This window comes from Amblyomma mixtum, chromosome 1, assembly GCF_055824585.1.
Source record: "Amblyomma mixtum isolate Tamu chromosome 1, ASM5582458v1, whole genome shotgun sequence".
Taxonomy (NCBI): Eukaryota; Metazoa; Arthropoda; class Arachnida; order Ixodida; family Ixodidae; genus Amblyomma; species Amblyomma mixtum.
The window spans coordinates 23,026,310-23,048,256 of NC_143012.1; the positions used below are offsets into that span (position 1 = coordinate 23,026,310).

The 21,947-nt window shown below is 48.1% G+C and overlaps 1 protein-coding gene and 1 pseudogene across 3 annotated transcripts in view; one reads left to right on the plus strand and one right to left on the minus strand.

The window, feature by feature from the left end:
- The window catches only part of LOC149365714 (putative RNA-binding protein 46), a 378,374-nt gene that overhangs the window by 184,516 nt on the left and 171,911 nt on the right, over positions 1-21,947 (minus strand). The gene's annotated exons all lie outside the window — the stretch shown is intronic.
- On the plus strand, positions 883-1,681 carry LOC149365720 (uncharacterized; annotated as a pseudogene).

A 21,947-nucleotide genomic window follows, 5' to 3' on the forward strand; every position in this document is an offset into this window, starting at 1 on the left:
TTATCACTTACAACCACAGCCATGGGACCCATAACTTTCAACAGTAGCGCAATTTCATGCATAATGGATAAAATAAAGAACTCATCCGCCACGGCATAGGTGATACAAACTCAAATATTTTAAGGAACACTAAACTAGCTTGCTCCCGTATCCTTTTATGCACTGCTTACGCAATCACTGTCTGAAGGAACCATACCTGACGACTGGAAAGTTGGGAAGGTCGTTCCCGTCCACAGAACAGGCACTACTTATTCACCTCTTAATTATAGCCCCATTTCGTTAACAAGTGTACCCTGCAAATTAATGGAACATGTCATTTACAGCCAAATCAAACAATTCCTAGATTTCAATCACTTCTTCCATCCGTCCAAACAGGGATTTCAGAAAGGTTTTGTGGTATTGCATTCTGTAGTTCTGTTTGTATAAACTAGGTGGCGCTAGGCACGCGCCCTGTCTGGTCAGCTGACTCATACATCTGGTTTGGTTTATGGGGTTTAACGTCCCAAAGCGACTGAGGCTATGAGAGACGCCGTAGTGAAGGGCTCCGGAAATTTCGACCACCTGGGGATCTTTAACGTGCACTGACATCGCACAGTACACGGGCCTCTAGAATTTCTCCTCCAAAGAAATTCCAGCCGCCGCGGCCGGGATCGAACCCGCGTCTTTTGGGACAGCAGCCGAGCACCATAGCCACTGAGCCACCGCGGCGGCCTGACTCATACATCTGTATATAGATTCATCATGAACTGTGAATAAAGGAGTTGGTCGAAGTGCGTGGCGGGTGCCCAGCGCCACCTAGTTTATACAAACAGAACTACAGAACACAATACCTCATTATACAACAGTTGGCGACGAGTGGTGAAGTAACCGAACGCAAAAGCAATGAGCCTGCATCAACCGCCCGAGTTCCTGCCGACGCCCGGGAAGCTCGCCATTCCTTGGACGCAGTGGCACCGCCTTTTCAAGAACTATCTCCTGGCGTCCGGGAGCGACGCTGACCCACCTGCGCGCCGTAAAGCTTTGCTGCTGCACTGTTTGGGTGTGGAAGGCCAACGCTTGTACTACGCGTTGCCGGAGGAGAAATCGGCGACGCCGCCTACAGAAGAAAAGGAAGGAAGCGGTACGAGCGACGAGTACGATGCAGCTGTGGCTACGTTGGACGCTTACTTCACTTCTAAAACGAACGTCGTCGTGGAGCGGCATCGGTTCGGACAACGCACCCAACTGCCCGGGGAGACTGCAACAGCGTTCGTCACGGCGTTGCGTGAGCTGGCATTAAGTTGCGACTTCGGTAAGCAGGCTGACGATTTTATTCGTGACCAACTTGTAGCGAAAACGTGAAACCTTGTTCTTCGGGAACGCTTACTGCTTGAAGGCACTTCGCTCACTCTTGAACGTGCACTGGCTATTGCAAACAGTATCGAAGAAGCCACGAAATACTCACTCAGCTGCAGTCATCGGCTGCGAGCGTTCAAAAGGTCGAAAAACATCGGACGCCATGCCCCTCAGAAATGCAGTTAGCGCGTTCGCAGCAGCAAAAGTCCTGTTTCCGTTGCGGGTCTTCAGGGCATCTTGCAGATTCCAAGACATGCAAGGCGCGGGGTAAAACATGCAGCAAATGTGGCAAACGAGGACATTTTCAGCGTGTCTGTAGAAGCGGCATGCCTGACGAGAGGGCCCTTGCTGTCCGAGAAGTCGACTAGACACCTGCATTGCATCCGGCGATCTCAACGTGTTGCTTCTCGGCCGGCAGTGCAAAGGAGGGATACACACAGAAGTCCTCGTACAAGATGTTCCTATACGTTTCCTCGTAGACACCGGCTCTGCTGTCTCCATTCTGTCGAACGCCACGTATTCAAGGTTGAAACGCTTCCCTTTGCAGCCAACATCAGCGTCAGTCTACGATTTGTCTCGCCGCAGAATAATCACCTAGGGGTGTTTCACGGCGCCAGTCATCTTCCAGGATCGGCAGGCCGACATTCTCTTCTACGTCGTCAAGGACGGTACTGACATTCTCGGCATCGACGCTGTCGAAACGCTGCGTCTTGCTACAACGGTACGTCATTGCAATGCACCCATATTACGAAAGCGCCAGAAGGCCTTGGCCCTGAACTGTTTTGCCAGTTTTCTGCAAAACCCGTGACACCACCTCTGCAGCCAGTTGCATTCCCATCTGCACCATGGCAGAAGCTAGGCATCGATATTGTGGGCCTTTTTTCCGAAGTGCCGGCAGATTGCCGTTTTGCCATTACAGCCATCGATTACTACAGCAAGTGGCCTGAGGTTTGTTTCTCAGCGAAAGTGACAACTGCAACAGTCATCTCCTTTCTGCGAAGTATCTTCAGCAGGGAAGGATATCCAGACGAGATTGTGAGCGATCATGGTGCTCAGTTTACAGCCTTGGAGTTTGACAGTTTTCTCAAAGAACGTGGCATCGCTCATACGTATTCGGCAGTCTATCACCCGCAAGCTAACGGGCAGGTAGAGAGGTTTAATCGAGTACTCAAAGAGTACGTTCAAGTCTGCACACAAGAACATAGGCCTTTGAAGGAAGCTATCGCCGAATACCTTGGAGTCTACCGTTTCACACCGCATGCGACCACAGGAGTGAAGCCTTCCGTCCTTCTTCACAGCCGTCATCCCAGAACAAAACTTGATCTTGTAGGAGCGCTAGGTAAAGAGTTTTTTCAAGATCCGCAGGCAGCGATGAAGTCCATCCGCAGCAGAGTAGCACAAAGCAACAAGCAAGTAAGACTTACACTGACTGTCGGCGAGCTGCGAAGCACTCTCCATTAACAACAGGTCAACCGGTGAGAGTCAAGTTGCCTGGTCACGTGCCTAAGGGCGTTTTGAGCTACCATTCACCATTGTGGACCAATGTGGTCAAGATACCTACAAGCTCAATGATGGCCGCACATGGAATCGGAGTCGGCTGGTACCTTGCCCGCAACCAGTTACACCACCTACAGTTCCGAAAAGTTGTTCGCCTGAAACAGCAAAACCACTTGGCGAACCACAGCAGGAGAACCACGACCCACCTCAGCAGCCATCTGTTCAGACGCCAGCTGGAAGGGACGTTCCAGAACTGAGGCATTCGACGACACAAAGAAGACCACCAGTGTGGTTTAAAGACTATCAAAGACATTGAGTGTTTATTGTGTTTTTCCAGTATTAGTTACCAACTCTTTTTGAGGGGGGAATAATGTGGTATTGTATTCTGTAGTTCTGTTTGTATAAACTAGGTGGCGCTAGGCACGCGCCCTATCTGCTCAGCTGACTCATACATCTGTATATAGATTCATCATGAACTGTGAATAAAGGAGTTGGTCCAAGTACGTGGCGGGTGCTTGACGTGGTGGTGCTCCGGCGCAGTCGGGCCGGGCAGTTCCCCAACGGTAAGGGATACAACAGGTTTTTCCTGCGAAACTCGACTAGCCATATTTCTTCATGTCATTCACGCCAACCTTGATAATAACCTACAAACTGGTGCCATATTCCTAGACTTTACTAAGGCATTTGACAAAGTACCTCATCAACGTTTGCTTCTCAAACTCTCTAAGCTGAACCTAGATCCAAACATCATCGCGTGGATTAAAGAATTCCTCACGCATCGTTCTCAGTCTGTCTTTATTAATAATCAGCCCTCCCACCCGCTTCCAGTAACCTCCGTCGTCCCGCAGGGCTCCGTCCTCGATCCTTTGTTATTCCTTATTTACATTGACGACCTACCCCAGCACGTATCTTGTCATATCCGTTTGTTTGCTGATGACTGCGTTATTTATCGTTCAGTCACTAACCCTTCACACCAAGAATCCCTACAGGGAGACCTAAACCATGTACAAAATTGGTGTTTTCAGTAGCTGATGACACTCAGCCCTAACAAATGCAAGTATGTCTTTTCACCGCCGCCGAAATCCTTTTTTTTCCAGTACACAATTTCTAACTCCTTTGTTGACCTCGTCCACTATTACGTATGTATCACCATTTCTAATGATTTGTCCTGGCGTTTGCAGGTGGCTAACCTGATATCATCAACTAATAAAACACTTGGCTTCTTGAAACGTCACCTGCGGGATGCCGCTCAACATAAGACATAAGAACTGAACTGGAATTCGCATCGGCCGTCTGGAACCCTCGCCAAGCATATTTAACAAACGCCCTCGAAGCTGCGCAGAACAGAGCCACCAGATTAATTCATTCCTCGTACACATACGACGTTAGCATATCATCTCTAAGATTGCAATCAGGTCTGTCTAATCTTTCTGCTCGCCGTCGCACTGCCAGTCTCGTCTTAGTTCACAAGTTTTTTTATTCACCACTGAGACAAGAACCCTACATCTGCGCACCCCCGCCGCGCCGATCCCATCGCGTCAGTCACCCTCTTCAAGTTATGCGCCCACGTGCCCGTACTCCTATTTTCTCCAATTCATTTTTTTGCCGAGTAGCAGCTGTCGGGAACGGCCTTCCCCACGATATCGCTGCCATCACCTGCCCTGCAACATTCATGCCTGCTGTGAACGCCTGTACTTCGTAAACCCACCTCTTATATAACACGTGTTCTTTAAGGAAATTAAAGTTATGTGACGTGATGTGACGATGACGAGTGCCAAGAGGTTTTCGTTGTAGCACCTATGTGGCGCTTCCATCTGCTGACCGCCGCAAAGATGCCGCAAGAAATAGAGGTGTTTATAAGTGTAGTTTCGCAACTGCTAGGTTGGAAATGTGTAGCGGCATTGCTGGTCTTGCTCTCTTCTTCTTAAGCATTCTCTTGCAGCTTTTATATAGCGGCGCGCTTTCTCTCTCGGCTAGATTGTGCCAGATTGCCTTCCAGAATACATTTCTGCCCGCGACTCTATCGCTTGGACTTAAGTTGCTCCATTCACAGGAAGCATGAAAACGACTGCGTGAATGTGATTGCCTACGCAGTGAGTGATAAGCCAAGAACCTGGCTCCGCGCTTACGAAGCCAATGCAGCAAAGAGTCGACAAACATTTTAAACAGCCCTGATTTTTTCAGACACAGTTTCGGACAACCCTTAATGTCGAAGGAGGTGCGCTTTATTGCGATACTTGCTAGCCCGGATGTTTTCAAGTACAGATAATCGAGAGTTATAGCACAGCGCGACACGCGGTCCGCTATCACGATCTGCTTTCGTGCCCCGCTATGGGCATCGCGCAATCTGGTCCCGACGCGGCAGGTGTGCGGGCAGCTGGCTTGACACACGGTGCTAACTGGAGGCCTCAAGGTGACCTGCGCATGCGCAGTAGCGCCTCGTGTAAGCGGGGCGCACTATGCTGCAACTTTCTAATATTACCAAGAACCTCCCTGCCGCGGGGAACAGAAAATGACTGAAACGATTTCAGGGGACGAAAAAGAATGCAAAATATGTAACAAGTAAGCACGAAGCAATGAACAAGAAGCTAGTAAAATTGGTGATGCAACTCTCACGTCGTCAGGTGCTTTAAACGCCCAAATTCAGGCTCGCACAAATAAGCAGTAAGACCGAAAGTGAAAAAAGAGTAGCACTGCAGATATCAGCAGCAAAAAGAGAATAACTATGCAAGGGCACTATAACAATGCCTAGGTCATCATCTTCTTCGCAACTACCAACATTCGTACGCATTAACTCGTAATCATCATCATCTTCTCAATGTGCGTGCGCACGAGCGTGATTTACCTGCCGGCGAAGAAGCGGAAGAACGTCTCTTAGCTCCGCCATGGAAGGCAGCCCTCAAGACAAGAGCGTCCCGAAGAGCCCTAAGAAGTCCGGACATTCTAAATCAGGCGGGAAGACTCCCCGATCCCCTAAAGCCTCCAGGAAGCAAGTTGAGTCTCCCAACCAACAGAGCCAGAGAGGAAAAAGCGGCGCTGGCAAGCTGACAGAGAGGTCGAGCTCACCGAAGCTTCAAGATGGCGACCCCAACCGGCCTATTCAAGGAACGCCCACTCAAGCAATGGCTCCGAGTTCAGACCATATTCCCGGTACCACCGGCAGGCAAGACAAGGAGCCAGCATACCAGCAAGCACCGGGTCAACTGGACGGCATGCCTTCAAGCCAGCGGCAGCTGCCTCATGGTCAAGAACCGGAAGCCACGAAAGCGCCAGCCCAAAACGATAGCAAAACCCTTCTCCCGACATCAAGTGATAGCGTGGCTACCGGTCTAAGCGACGTGCCAAGCAGCGAAGGTAAGGCGCTGGGCTCTTTAGTTCCAGCGAGTGACCCAGCTCGCGTTTCCTCGGAGCAAGGACAACCGTCTGGCGTTCCCACATCGAAAACTGTCAGCAAAGCGACACTCTCTGTGGATAGCGAAGACCCGGCGCTGCAAAACGCCCTCGGCGAAATGCCGTCTCCCATCACTCTGGATACTGTTAATGCCATAGGCAATCAAGGCAAAGAGTCAGTGTCCCCGATTTCAGTGAATAAGCCCGGCTTGTCTTCCCGCCTGGACCAGCTGCCTAGTGGGCAAAGGATGGAGGTTAAGGTCTTAGACGACGTTCTTCCAAGCCAGGAAGAATTCTCCGGTGGTCAGAAGAAGGAAGGTACGAATGTGCCAGCTCCTAGTGGCAAGCCAACTCTCATTACAACATCCGAAGCTGCATTGGCTACTGGTACCACAACCCCCAACATTCTTGGGACCAGCCAGCCGGAGTCAGGCCGTACCATCGGTGCTCGGCTGCAAACCAACATGCCCATTGTTGGCAAGGCTACCCCAACTTTAGAAGGCAAGAAAAATGAGAGAAGAAGCCCGGCTAGAATGCCTGACCAAAATTTGCGTCGAATGACTCCAGAACCAAGATCTAAATCTCCAACGGCGCTTTCACCGGGCATGGACATTGGCAGCCCGAGTCCGGTGAGTCGATTGTTTTCATGATGTTAGCTGACTCGAGCTTTGCGAAGACTCCCTCAAGGCATGGCCCATGCTTTCACTCAGTAGCTACGACGACGTAATATTTATTTTAGATAGGATGAAAACGGTGCAGTGGGGGATGATAAACACCGGGGGCGTCTCATGCGCCGATGAAAAACTACAGGTCGACAAGTTTTCTTTAATCCATTAGCTTGATACTATCATTTGCTTACTATTTCATTACAGGTGCTAGCTAAACCGGCTTTAAAACTAAAAAAAAATTGTCCAGAAAAACAGGAGCAGGAACCCATGGAAAGAACCACGCAGACGCTCACTATGCCGACTATTCTTTCAAAAGCCACAACAATATACTAGATGTTCCAGCTAAAAGTAACCATGCGTTTAATAAATGCAGAGGATCCTATCCCGGTGTAATCCACTCACTGCTCAAAAGGGTCGCCTGGCCTAGGTCTGCAGAATAGTGTTTGTTCTCAAAAGTAAACTAATCGGCAAACACTAACAAGCTAACTTTTTAAATTTTGGCGTCAGGAGTAAGAGGTGCTTTAAGAATTTGCTAACAGTTCTGAAGAGCGGCTGCATGCATCAATGTATCATTTACGTAGCTTTATTTGCTGCCCTGAAAACAAGTCTACCACGTGGCAGCTGCTGGCAGATATCGCTCGCCCGGAGAAGATCTTGTTTCTTTGAGACGCTTCTTAAGACGAAGAAGCAGCACCTCTGTCATAAGAAAGCTTTTGTGTTTTGCTAACTTTCTTTTAACGCCGGTGAAAATAATACTTTGCTTAACTGGTACCTTGGTCCAAAGGTTTTGGCGGCTGTATTAGTGCGGTAGCACTTGTTGTGGGTTCGACTGTCTGTCTGAAGCCGGTTTTGTGGCCGGCTACTCGCCTTTCCACCGGGTGGTGGGCAACCTTGCCATCGTGTCAGGCGGCAGCCTATTTAATCGTGAAAGGCTGTTCGTGAAGGGCAACCTGAGTCGCAAACCAAAACACGCAACCAAAGTCCCACCAACTAGCCACACCTGCCATAGCACCTGCCTTGTGACACTGCGCCACTGCTCACCTACCCACCGGGTGGTTTACTCGCCATTGTGTAGCCGGCGGCAACCAGGCGAGAACTTGCGCCACTATTAGGCAGCGCAGCCCCTGAATGCCCCGACCTAAGTTGAATGAGCAGCAGCGGTTAGGAAGAGAACGTGATTCGAGTGATGCTTAGCTCCTTTGGTGTGGTAATCAGGTGGGAACATCGCACCACCTGGTAGGTCCTCGCTCCAACCGACCATTTTCATCATGCTAGCGCACATATCCGCATGCAGCCTTATGCACGCTCATCAAAGTTGTCGACGGAAAATCAGCGACGAGCTGCGCCGGCGCTGCTGCGCATCGCGCTTGTATGGGAGGTCAGTCGATCCCAATGCAGGGGACCCAACGAGCCGATGGCACAGGGCAGTAGCGCGGCAGTCGACGTTATGCAAAAACTTGAGCTCGAGACGCAAGCCATCAGAAGCATGCAGAAGCTATAGCCGCTGTTTGTATGAACAGGTATCGCTGCCAACTCTTCGGTTAACACCTTCTCAGATTAAATAAAGCGTGCAAAGGAAGATCGAGATGCCAATCAGAAAGCCGAGGCTCACCGGAACTTCGATGTTCGTCAAATGTTTTAGGGGAATCCCCCCAGGTGGAGTAGATCTGTAATAAGTGAACAATTACTCACTGACATCCACCCGAGCGCAGCCAAACGGCTAGAAATGAAAGCTATATAGCTTTCTTAGAAACATCGTAGTTCAAGAAAAAAAAAACTATGAAAAACTACAAAGTTTCTGAGAAAGCTGTATAGCCTTCCCTTGTAGCTGCGCTGGGGTTGATGTATATGAGTAATTACTCTCTTATTACGACTTCGAAGTTCGCGGTCGAGACGCGTAGCAAGAAAATGAGGTGCACGAAGACCCCATCCAGTTTGCCGACTCCGAGAGGTATTTAAATACAATAGGTTAAGCATTTGACGCAGCTAGTAAGCGCTCACATTCGCAGCGTGAGAGCATGAGTGTCGAAATTTTTGTAGTGCGCTAGTACTTAATGTTTTTTGGACACCACTTTAATAAGCTGGGAAGAACTTCATAGTGACTTGACGCGCATTTCCTTCTCTCTGTCTTTATGCCAGTGGACCGCAACCAATAGGCGAAGTTTTTCAGTCATGGTTGGTGTCACGGCTGTCATCGTTACGCTGGCTTTAGTAGCCCTGACATCATTTCTGCTGACTCGAGGCGGGCCCGAGAAAGGGCAGCAGAGCGCCTGCACGACGTTAGCTTGCGAAGAATACTCCAAGCGTCTCCTCAATTCCATCAACACCTCTGTCAATCCCTGCGACAGCTTCACGCACTACGTCTGCGACGGCTGGCGCAGGGACCACGAGTTGAGCGTCAACGAGGACACGATGAGAGCAGCGCTGGACCGCCTGTACCACAAAATTGCAGGCCTGCAAGTTCCCGACAGCGATCAAAGCGCCTTGGGGCGCGCTGCGGTTTTCTACCGAAGCTGCGAATGCATCGGACGGGGAAAGTGCGACCAACTGGTCGACGTCCTGACGGCGCTTACAGAAGCCGGCATAGAGTGGCCCCGGCATGCGCGCAAACCTGACGTTCTTCGTACCATACTTTTCTCTTCACTTCGGCTCCGCTGGGGCGGGGTCTTCAGCTTCGAAATAACGTCTTCAGGACACGAGAAACATCTAATGATTCGAATAGCTGACGAGCTCCACCTGCTGAAAAAGAAAATGCACGAGCAGCTTGTTTTCTCCGTAGAGTTGCGGAAACGATACTTTGAAGCTTTGAGGGACCAGTTCAGGGATACGGTGAACGACAATGGCGAGGACCTTGTCTCCTTTGTGGAGACACTTCACGTAGAGCGTGATATATCCGAAAACCTGTGGGTAAGCGTGCACTCGACGAACACGCAAAGATTGGGAGACGATTTGTTGTACGGTTCCGTGGCTAACTTGACACAAGAACGCTGGAAGGACACCCTGCGAGACTGCGGTGTACCAGTGGACCGTAACGACACTCTGGTCTTCAGCTCGGACGCCTATATGTTCGTCTTCCACTTCATGATGCTCTGGTACCAGAACTCGGAGAAGGACATGCACCTCTTCGTCTCCTGGTGCACCGTACAGGTGGCGGCATTGTTCGCCAATCAGCAGCTACTGGTCAACTTCCACGGTAGCCAGGCGAAGGCGCAGCTGAGACACAAGATATCGTGCTTCAGCAAGACATTCCTTATCACCGGGAACGACGTACTTTACGGGTACGTTGAAAAATACCTCTCATGTCAGTATTAATTCCTTGGAAACTTAACAGCAAAAAAGGAAGCCTACAGCGATGTTCGCCCAAAGAGGCATGAATTTGAGTGTGAGCTGACACCACGTGGATATGATAAAAGTGTACGTATATCCTTGAAATACGACTGGAAGTCTTCGATCTTAAGGTGAACGTTGGTTAATTATTTAGTTTGCTGTTTTGCTTTTTTCTCCATGGAAGCGAAATTTTGGCATGTTTGACATTGAAATCATGTAGCACGCTACTAGCTGCGATTTTTACCTCTAAAGTTGTCACCACTCCAGTAAATTTTTACCTCTAAAGTCGTCACCACTCCAGTAAATGAGCGAACAGAGTGGCGCGTTTGGCGGTTTCACGTAGTCTGGCTTCGGCATAGCGGCACTTGCAAATTGACTAGAGCAGGCTTCTTAACAGTGAAGCTTAAACGCACGGTAGCGCATGTTTAGCGAAAGTTTCAGAAGAGAGAAATGTATACCCCTAAATGTGTTCCGTGGCGGTTAAAAAGGGTCAATCCTAAGCTGTGGAGTGTACTCTGGAGAAACGGGCAGTTCAACGGTTATATCAGACTGGTTTGAACAGGTCCGGCCGCGTACTCCGCGGCTCTAGCCGTTGCGAAGGTTTCGTCTGGAGGACACAACAGCTACCCTACAGCAGGTGACACTGTGAAATCTGCGCCAGCAGAGGAGACGAAAAAGGGAAAAGAAACTCGAAACTAAATTTTGCATTAGTCCCGTCCCGCGGAAACTGAAAAAAAAAGTTCTGGAGAAACGCATTCTTACAAACGCTATCTCAGGCACACAAGGACATAAAATCTCCCATCCTTTCCTTTCTAAAGCCCTGCGCTTCGTTAGCAAACACACACAAAAAAAAAGACCAGTAAGTTTTATTGTGTGTACGTCTTTAAAGGGCAACTGAAGCGGTTTTAGAATTCGATGAGTTTAAGGTTGCCGAATGTGCGAAATGTGCTGGTAAAGCCTGCGAAATAGTTTTGCTCTAGCATTTGAAATGCTGGCGTAATCGCCGAATAAAGTCGTCGTCGGCGTTCAGGCTTCTCTGCAGTGCACAGCGACGGGCAGAGTCCCCGATAATGACGTCACGTATGACAGCACTACGTTTCCAGCGAAGAAACGGTTATTCCATGGAAGAAAACCGACGCCATCGAAGGTGAAGCTCACCATGCATTGTTTGGCGCCATCTGACGACGCATAGCAGCATGCAGACGTAAGCAGCGGACATGGAAATTTCGGCAACAATGACGTCACTGCCGAGTTTCCTCGCACTCCTTCAACGTAGTGAGGAGAAGCCTAAACATCGTCGTGGTTTTAATTGACGATTATGTCCCAATTTTAAATGCTAATGCAAAAATACTTTGCATGGTTTGTCTAGAAGCTTGATAGATTCGAATTCTTGAATAAGCTCGAATTCTCAAAAAACCGTTTCAGCTTCCCTTTAAGTCTCTCGTTGTTTGGTCGCTAATTGAAATACATCGCACTTTCCAGGTACAGCAGCGACTTCCTTCCCGAATCTCTGCGCCCTGAGGCGGAAGAGATTGTCGTGGACGTTCGGCAAGCATTTTATCGTCGCGTCCTTAGCTGGGAGCACTACAGGGAGAACGTCACCGTCGTCCACGACTGGAACTCGACCGACGTCGCGATGATGTACTTCCACGATCCGATTGCGCCGAACTCAAGTGACTCAGCTCGGTCGATACTGCGAAGTATGTGAACATCGCACGTAACTACTCATCTTAAGTGCATATCTTATGGCAACAGCTGTATGAGAGGCTTTCTTCCGCGGTGAGCTCCGATAATACCGACGATGATGTTGTATTGTGTCATCCAGGAGCACACATGTAATCACAGACACAGGTGGTGGGCTGTTGCGCAGTTATCCTCTGCACTTGTGGTGAGCTAAAAGTGAGAGATTTTTTATTTCAATCTGTAATTAAAACAAATTAATTTTTGGCGCCAGTATTTCCTCAGATCTCTCCGCCGCAGTTCACAACAGATTCGCATACCCAATGCAGTCCTCGCCTGGCTAACAATCGAAGTTCAAAATCCCCAAGATAGTGAGGTCCACCTGTGTCCTTGGGCGCGTGCAGTTTATACGAGACCTCGTACTTAGACTACACTGCATGCATAGCAGCGTAAGTGCGAGTACAGATTGTGCTTATTATTTAGGTGAGCTCTGAAGAATAGTAGAGTAAATAAAGGGTAGTATTCGTCAGGAAGATATTTTTGATAAAAAGACGAGCTTTTAAAGAAGCTCCCCCATCATAAGCACAAACGAAGGAGCCTGGATTAAGTCCAGATTTCTTGGACATCTTGCGAGGCAACTGTGGAATATTGTAAAATACTGCTGTGAACACATTGACGGGAATGGCCTAACCTTCGGACACGTAGTAAAATCTCGCTTTTAAAGTTGTCCTGTACTCGCACCGAGTCGTTAAGACTGCCAAATAATACTAATGGAGTACGTGAGGCAACTATGGGACATTGCACAATACTATTATGAACATATTGATATGAATGGTTAATTTTCAAATCCATAGCAAAATATTCCTTTTAAAGTGTGGCATCCGCTCGCACTCAGTAGAAAACCAATGGTGTTCATTTTTACAAGAAACAGCGAAAAACTTCCAGCGCATCGAGAAAGGATTTGCGGATTTCTTGATTGTTATGGTGACATTTTACGCTGTGCAAAAAAAAAATTCCATTCATACGCAGGTTCCAGTCGAAAAAAACGTTCGCTCATAACCACAGCGGTGGCTGCTGACCGGAAAGACACGAGTTCGATCTCGGCTGCGGTGGTAGAATTTCGATAGAGGGGAAATTTTAGAGGCTTGTGTACTCAGCGATGTCTGTGCACGTTACAGAACCCCAAGTGGTACATATTTCCGGAGCCCTTCAAAGCTACGGCGTTTCTCGTAGCCTGAATAGATTTGGGACGTGAAACCAACAAAACGAACTAACATAACCTATACTTCCTGGTGTCTTCAGTGCCGAGTTCCACCGAGTGGGGTAATCAAGGCCTGGGGCGAATTAGCCTTGCACATTGTAGAGCGTCATATTTTGTTACCCCTTACCCTGACTTTACGGCACTGTTGTCAGCGTAAACACCGCGTGCACAGAGCACCAGCCACGCTGATTGTCGAGCGCACAGGAATGGGAGACACGACGTCACTACAAAGCGACTTGGCAACGAGAAGAAAAAAAGAATTGACGCTCCGTCAGCAAAATAAATGCCTGAAGGTCGTGTTTTCCGCTTTGATCCTTTGCTTTACACAGAGCCTAACCCCGAATATTCGTGCCGCAGACTAGTAACCATTCCGTGAAGGTCTTATTTATTTCTTTATCTGTGTATTTATTTACCTCTTGCTTTCCTGCCTGTAGACACTGCGGCAAAGTGGGGCTGGTTTAAAATAATACACAAAATACACAGCGAGTTAACGGTGGCGCGGAAAAATTTCGGCCTTCAGGTTTCCGGAGTAGAAGATTGCAGTGATTGAGGCAGGAATGTGTATTGTGTCGGCGCATGTTCTGTGCACGAGAGTTGAATATAGAAACTGGTTGCGTAAAATGAGAAGCAAGCTTTGAAACGATAATCATGTCATGATGAAGTTACTGAAATTTGGCAAGAAGTTTACCATCGAATGGAGAATTATATGGGCAGTTTTCTTTTAAAAAAAAAAAACGGAAACAGGAGCGGATCTCGAAAAACGAAACGCCGACGCCTAAGATCGTGAGAGCACCCGAGTAGTGACCTGAAAATTTCACAATGCGGGGAGCTAGCTGCCAGTGATTACCTAGCTGGAACGAAGACTCGTTCAAGCCAGTGTTGCCAACCACGTATCTGCAGCTCCGTGCGACGTAGCGGTAGTAGTTGGAAAAAATGTATAGGTCTATTTAAAACGCAAATCTTCCTGCAGCAGTCTACAAAATATAGTTTATCATTAGGTATTCACCTTCGGAAATGCACCGTAACCAGAAAATTAGAATATCTTTGCGCAGCACAAACCATAGAAGAAGCCGATACAGGTGCCACCCTTTATCCTCAAGATCTTTAAACCCGGAATATTTAAAAGTGAAGATATATGATTCAGAATTCTTGGTTTCTATCTCTTGACTTCGTTCAGTTCTTTCATCTCAGAGTGTCAAGTGAGCCCTGTAATATGCAGCTCAGTGAGCAAACCTTCTGTGCATATGAGCCCAGTAGTACACACGGTCACGCATGCAGCTGTTATGCCGACTTTTTAGTAGTAAGATTCCAAAATTTCATCGTTCAGCAGTGCTTAAAAGATCCCATAATGATTCTGTTTGAATCGTGAAACGCGCTGTTTCTTGTAGTTGAATAACAAATCGCGGGCTCGTTGGTTCATCACAAGGCAGAACAGCGCAAGCTACACACGGACAAGAAAGTAGACGAGACACACAAAGCGCTGTGTGTGTCTCGTCTGTGTGCGTCTCGTCTACTTTCTTGTCCGTGTGTAGCCTGCGCTGTTTTGCCTTGTAGTTGACGCAATAGTGAGTCGAATCGGCAAATCCCGAATCACCACATCAGGTATGAAGACATCGCAGGGCAAGGCACCGGAACCTAGACAACTTGGGTTCTTTAACGTGCGCTGAAAAGGTCCAGCCTGCTGTCTTTATCTGCATCTCGCCTCCATCGAAGAGCTATCTCCGCCACCGCAATTTAATCATATCACCTAAGGGATAGAGATTCAAAGCCCTAGCCTCTAAGCCGTCGAGAAGGGTTGCCAGTCAAGTTCACGCGCGAAGTCTTAAGCTTCAATGGCCCGCCAACTGGCCTGACCGGTATTTACCCATCTTAGCTCGTAACATTTAAGCTTGGCGCCAACTTACGTACAGCTTTCCCTGTTGTTGCGACGCAGGTTCCGTGAAGAAAGACCACCCTACCGAGCCCACTTTCGAGAGCGACTCACTGGTGGCAAACTGGCGCTTGGTTGTTGAGAACCTGCTCAATAACACGGCGTCTTTCCGCCTCTCAAAGACCATCGAGAACCGGGACCAGTACCTGTTCCGTCTGAGCGGAGCTGGTTCCCCCGACATGGTCTTGCTGCCGTATGTGTTCACCTTCCCGTATTTCAACGAGAAGGTCACACGAGCCTCCAACTACGCTGGAGTGGGCACTCTGGTGGCAGAGGCCCTGAGCGGGCTTTTTGTCGACGCCTACTACACGTCGACAGGCGGCAGCAAAGTTGTGGACGCGTTCATCACCTGCATGGAGGACAGCGTGCCCAACAAGGCGAGTGCTAGAATGCGAAACTGTACACAGAAGCCTATAGGGCTTATTTATTTAAACCGATCATAAAATGACCTTCCTCTATTGCAGACGTTTATTTTGTTTTAACGCTGAAATCACCGCAGCTCGAATGCATCCACACGCAGACCTTAACCTGAATAAATGTACCAAGTCCAAGCTCACCGTACAAAGAATAAGGATCATTCGCTAATGCGTTCAAGAGCGACCACAGAATCTGGCGATGTCTCGCACTCATTGCTTGTATGACTGTGTGCGTAGTATATCCTGCAATCCAGATTTGGCTATGAAGGATAGCAAGATGAAAAAGATAAAGAACGAGGGCAAGTTGACTAATAAGAAAATAGCCTCGATACAATATATGCGCTTCTGTGGACAAGACTGAGTACGTGTCTCGGCAGGAGTTGCGCCCAGTGTTTAGCATGTGATCTAGGATTTCTTCGTCAGTGGGAGCTGCATGCACCACTTCTGCCCGTGGAATCAGCTTCGACGTAATCGCCCTCTATGTCGCAGCCGAAAACTCTAGCGTTCACGCATTTCATAATGAAATTTCTACCAGGGCCTAATTCAATAGAAGCGGATCTGACACTTTCGCTAACTTGTTTCGGTGATCCAGTGAAGCAAAAATTAAGTATTTTTGCCTTTGCTTAAGTTGTTCAAGATTCTACATACTGCACGCGGACAGCTTTTGTAGTTTTATGTTTTATTTATTTATTCATACTGCCAACAAACGCAAAAACAGGAGTTGCAGTTTTGTCATCATCATTATCCTCCTGAATACACCCACTGCAGGGGCAAAGGTCGCATCCACATCTCTCCAATTAACCCTGTCCGGTGCCATATACGGCCGTCCTAGCACCGCGAACTTCTTATCTCATCCGCTCACCGAACATTCTGCCGCCACCTGCTGCGTCCTCTTGGAATCCAGTCCGTTACCCTTAAGGACCAGAGGTTATCTTGCCTTCGCATTACATGCCCTGCCCAGGCCCATTTTTTCCTCTAGATTTCGACCAGGATGTCATTAACCCGTGTTTGCCCCCTGACCCACTCTGCCCTCTTCCTGTCTCTTAACGTCACACCTATCATATTCGGTTTGGTTTAAGGGGGTAAAACGTCCCAAAGCGACTCAGGCTATGAGGGACGCCGTAGTGAAGGGATACGGAAAATTCACCCACCTCGGGTTTCTAACGCGCACTGACACCGCGCAGTACACGGGCCTCTAGAATTTCGCCTCCATCGAAATCCTGCCACCACGGAAGGGATCGAACCCACATATTTCGAATCAGCAGCCGAGCGCCATAACCACTATTCCACGGCGGCGACAAATCTATCATATTCCTCTTCATAGCTCGTTGCGTTGTTCTTAAGTTGAACCCTTTTTTTGTTACCCTCCACTCCATTGTCCTGCCCCATAGGTGAGTACCAGTGACACACAGCTGTCATACAGGGTCCCAGCTAACTTGGACCAAGATTTCCAAAAAACCTAAGCGTTCTTCAGAACTGAAACCACATGGATCTGGCTGGGGTTTATTTCTTTCTGAAAGCCGCCGCTGAGTGGTTACGGCACTCGGCTGCTGACCCGAAAGACGCGGGTTCGATCCCGGCTGCGGCGGCTGAATTTCGATGAAGACGAAATTCTAGAGGCCCGTGTGCTGTGCGATGTCAGTGCACGTTAAAGAACCCCAGGTGGTCGAAATTTCCGGAGCCCTTCACTACGGCGTCTCTCATAGCCTCAGTCGCTTTGGGACATTAAACCCCAACAAATCAAATTATTTCAAGTTACTGCACCATATTTTCGCTTGTCCTATCTGAATAACTAGTCGAGATAAGCGAATTAACATTTTAAATATAGCTTGAAACGTTCAAGCATCAATAGGAATGGTGTGGAGCTCCACAAATATTATCCAACTCAGGCACTTCCAACGAGATAGACTTAGCGAGGCCGTTTTTATTCGGGAAAACGAAAGCGCGCAGAGTTTAAAAAAATACCACCGGAGCGCGCCCGGATACGCCGCGATTACATCGCTCTCATCCGTGCTTTGTAAAAAACGTCACTCGCTTCGAGCCTTTCGTGCTGCCCAAGACAGAGCTTCGCGTTGAGCTTGGTTCCAAGATGAGCGCCAGTAGGCTCGGGCGGCAGTTGAAAGAAAGCGCGGCTCCCGTTTTTCAGCGTAATTCACACGACGTTATCAAGCTTGTTATATGCGTCTTTGCTTGTTGGGATCTTGCTCCCAAGTTCGAACTCATGAGATTGTCATCGTTCCTTCACATGCATTCTGCTAACGTGAGAGAGCAATTGTCGCCGCAGAACGGGACCCGCACTTTCTTTCAACTGCCGACCGTATACTCACTGCCGCTTATCTTGCAACCAAGCATAACGCGAAGCTCTCTCTTGGCCAGCACGAAAGGCGGGAAACGAGTGATGCTTTTTTACAAAGCATGGATCAAAGCGCTGTAGTCACGGCGCATCCGGGCGCACGGAGCGCGCTGTCACGAGCTATTTTTAATCTCCGCAGGCTTTAGTTTTTTCACGATTAAAAACGGCCACGCTAAGTCTATCTCATTGAAAGTGTATGGTTTGGACAATATTTGTGGAGCTCCACAAATTTCCCATTCACACCCGAACGTTTCAAACTATATTTAAAATGTTAATTTATTGATCTCGACTAAATATTCAAATAGGACGAGGGAAAAAATGACGCTGTAACTTTAGATAAACCCTAACAACATTCACACGATTTCGGTTTTGAAGTTTGATATGGGCCGTTCGTTGCGTTAAGAAGGCTTGAGTGTAGCGCCATATGCGTCGCACAGCCCGTGGTGTTCATGGCGCGAAGGATACGGTCGTGGCTAATATTCTCGAAGGCTTTTTGAATGTTCAAGGCGAGAATTGCGCGTGTACTGGCAGTGTGACTCCTGGCATAGAATAAGGTTTCCCGCAGGGGTAGGAGTCCGTTTTGTGCACAGTTTGGGACGAATGCCGAATTGGTAGTTAACTGGTGTACCATTAATGAGGAGTTTCAAATTCTCTTTGAGGCTTCAACCGTTTGTATTGCCACTGCAGCTCACTCGGAGGAACTACGGTCGCCACATGGAGCCAGTGTCTCTGAGGGCGGCGCTGGACGCGTATCGGGCGAACAGCGAAGCACTGCGACGGGACCTGCCTGTGGTGGGCTTGGAGTCGCTGTCCTCCGAGCAGCTTTTCTTTGTGGCGGCGTGCTTTACGAGGTGCGCGGGAAGAGAGGATTCCGGGCCTGTTTCCCAGGTGGAGTGCGACGACACCTTCAAGCACGTGCCCGAGTTCGCCACCATGTTTCGGTGCAAGCCCGGTGCACCTATGAACCCGGACCAGAGGTGCAAGCTGCTCTGACTGTCGGATCGGCAATCAAGGAAGGGCCAGCTTCAGGAACAATTCCTCCTGAAGGGTTAAGTTTGGCGGGCAACTCAGAACTGAGTATTTTTCTTTGTGTGTGCATTCAGCTCGCGTGTTATTTAGCGAAGAAAACGTCTGACATCTTCATATCTATTGTTTTTTCGGTGCTGAGCATTATAGTCAGTGTAATTGCTGCGGGACCATGTCTGAAAGACTTGCCCTAGGTATTATACAGAAGTGCTAGCAGCGAAGGCATACGGAATACAGATGCGCGGAAAATATTTATGTCGGCGCTGCAACGGAACCCATTTGGCACATTTGCATGCAGGTGGAAAGGTGCACGCTTGGTGCAACCGCTGGGATCTCAGCACCTGTCGACTGAGACGAAGAGCGTAGCTTGCATTGTGTAATGCAAGCTGTCTCCTTCATGACGTAGCATCCGAAGGATTGCTGAGGGACTAGATTCCAACTGAAGGCAAGCGTTGTAGGGGTGGCAGAAAGTAAGATCAGCGGATCAGATCACGAAGTTTGCGGAGATACGGTAGGGCCGAGTAGGAGGGGAGTTTGCAGAAGTGACAAGAGCAGTGATAAAGGTGCGAAAACTCGGAAATTCAGATTTTACCTAGAGATAACTCAGGTTCCACAAAAAGTATTAAGAAAATGCTTACTGGATTATATTCGTGAAGCGGCGTCCTTTAACACCCTAGGCATACCGTAACATTATTGAGAGCCCCTTCCCACTAAACACGGAACGTCTTATAAACGTCCTGAAACAGCTCGAAATGGCTTCACATGTCTTGCGCTAGAATGGAATGTCTCATATACGTCGACGGCAAGATGTCTTTTAGAAACTTCTTTAAGACGTCCGTTTAAGACGTCCGCGGTTCCCCCAGAGCCAGCTTAATCCCAGCTTTGCAGCTGAATCTTCCTTCTCGAACGAAAAGCTGTCGCGTTTACTGGCACGGCCATGTCAGCTCCGACAGAAAGGAATAAAACAGGCAGCGTAGCCACCTGCCGTCGTTTTGAAGGGCAACCACCTCTAGAGACTTTCCTCTAGATATACTCAGCAACTTGTCGCAAGGCACAGTGTATATTTTTGCAACAAAATTCAAATTTGCATCTTCGCCACAATATTCCGGGAGCGAGTTCGAAGCAAGTATTAAGACGAAATAATTCGTTTTATAGTTTCTTTACATTAAACACTCAGTAAAATGTTTCCAATGTGTGATTACGTCCACGTTGTTTACGTGAGCGCGTCGCTCGAACGATAAACAGCGCATGCCTGTGGTTCGCCACTAATAGTGAACACCACATTCCCACAGCAAGTTTCTGTAAAGCCTATATTCTCGCAAAACTCAAATGCAAGAATATCGTAATAACCGAAATAATGAGGTGAGCAGTACGCCTAGCCCCGCGCAGCAAAGTTCAGCTGCCTCGCGGGCAAGTCATCGGGTGATGTTCCAACGGGTGAAGCACTCGTGCCTCGTACCTTCCAAGGGTTTTCAGTGGATAGTGTGCCGGGGTCCTGGAGATTGCTTTTTGTTTGCACGCTGAAAACTTTTGTCCTGGCAGTATAAGACTACTTCGGCAAGGGTTTCGTATCAAAACAACTAAATCATGCGCCTAATAATCGACAACGGAGAATGTCGATCGAGTGCGCAGTTTCGTTTCTCAGTGTATATAGAACGTTCGACATTTTCAGCATGCTATAAAAAGAAAGATCACTTCTATTACGATGTGATCGTTGACTTCTGAAACTCAATTCTCGCTCAGTTGCGCTTAGTCGTTGTCAATCATCTGCTCCATAGAGTACAAGGGATAAACGAGCATTTCTCCTTTAGTCAAGTTCGCTTGCCGAAGTAGCTGTCAAGCTGGCAGATATTTTTGAAGCCGCAACGCGACGCGTCCCAAATGCAGCGTGGGAGCTATGCACTCACGGAGAAGAGCTAGGGCATGGAGTTTCTTTTCCCCCATGAGAGGCAGTGCGGCGGAGAGAGGGAAAGGTGAAATTATGAAGCCAATGTAGTTTCTATTTTATTGCGAAAGCAATACTACTTGCACTTCGCGGGGTGACCACCATCGTGCCGCGGCGGTGACCATCATTGACCTTCATTTGACCTTGAGCTGTTGAACGCTAAACAGACTTGTCTACATTGCTTATCGTTAAATGGAGGGCACCAGGGGACACCTTCATTTGACCTTGATTGCATTAGATTGGATTACATTAGATTGAATTGGATTGGATTGGATTTGAGCGGAATGAATTGGATTGGATTGCATTGGAATGGATTGGATGGGATTGGATTGGTTTTGATTGGATTATATTGGATTACATCTGACTAGATTGTATTAGAATGGATTACATTGGATTATATTGGACTGGATTGGATTAGATTTGATTAGATTGCACTGGATTTGACTGGACTGGATTGGAGTGGATTCAATTTGTATTGTATTGTATTGAATTAGATTGGATTGGATTAGATTACATTACAGTAGATTACATTGGATTGGATAGGAGTGGATTGGATTGTATTGAATTGGATTGGAGTGGATTGGGTTAGAGTGGATTGAATTGGATTGGATTGCATTGGAATGAATTGGATTGGATGGGATTGTATTGGTTTGGGTTGTAGAACCGATGCATCACCACAAGTCTAACCACGAGCACCACCACCAGCTACACTACCAGCTGTACCATGGAGTAGGTACGGATATTGCTTTCGCAATTACCAGGCTTAACCAAGCTAAGCCACAGCGAATTTTTTCTGCGAGAGATGGCGCTCCGCGTCACTCGAAGGTAGCGGGGCCTGGCGGTGCTTTCGGAGCCTATTAAGAGTACAGCAACCGTCAAGAAGGTACAGCCGACAGTGCACTTTCTATAAATATCGCTAGTGATTGACAAATAAAAATTAGCGTCGTTTATTTTATTTATTTATTCAAAAATACCCTTAAAGGCCATCTTTCGAGCGTACTACATAAGGGGGGGGGGGGCAATAGAAAGGGAACTTACAATGTGACATGAAAAAAGCACACTATAAAACACAAATTATTATACGGAGTCATGCAAATAAATTTCTAATGCGAACAAGAA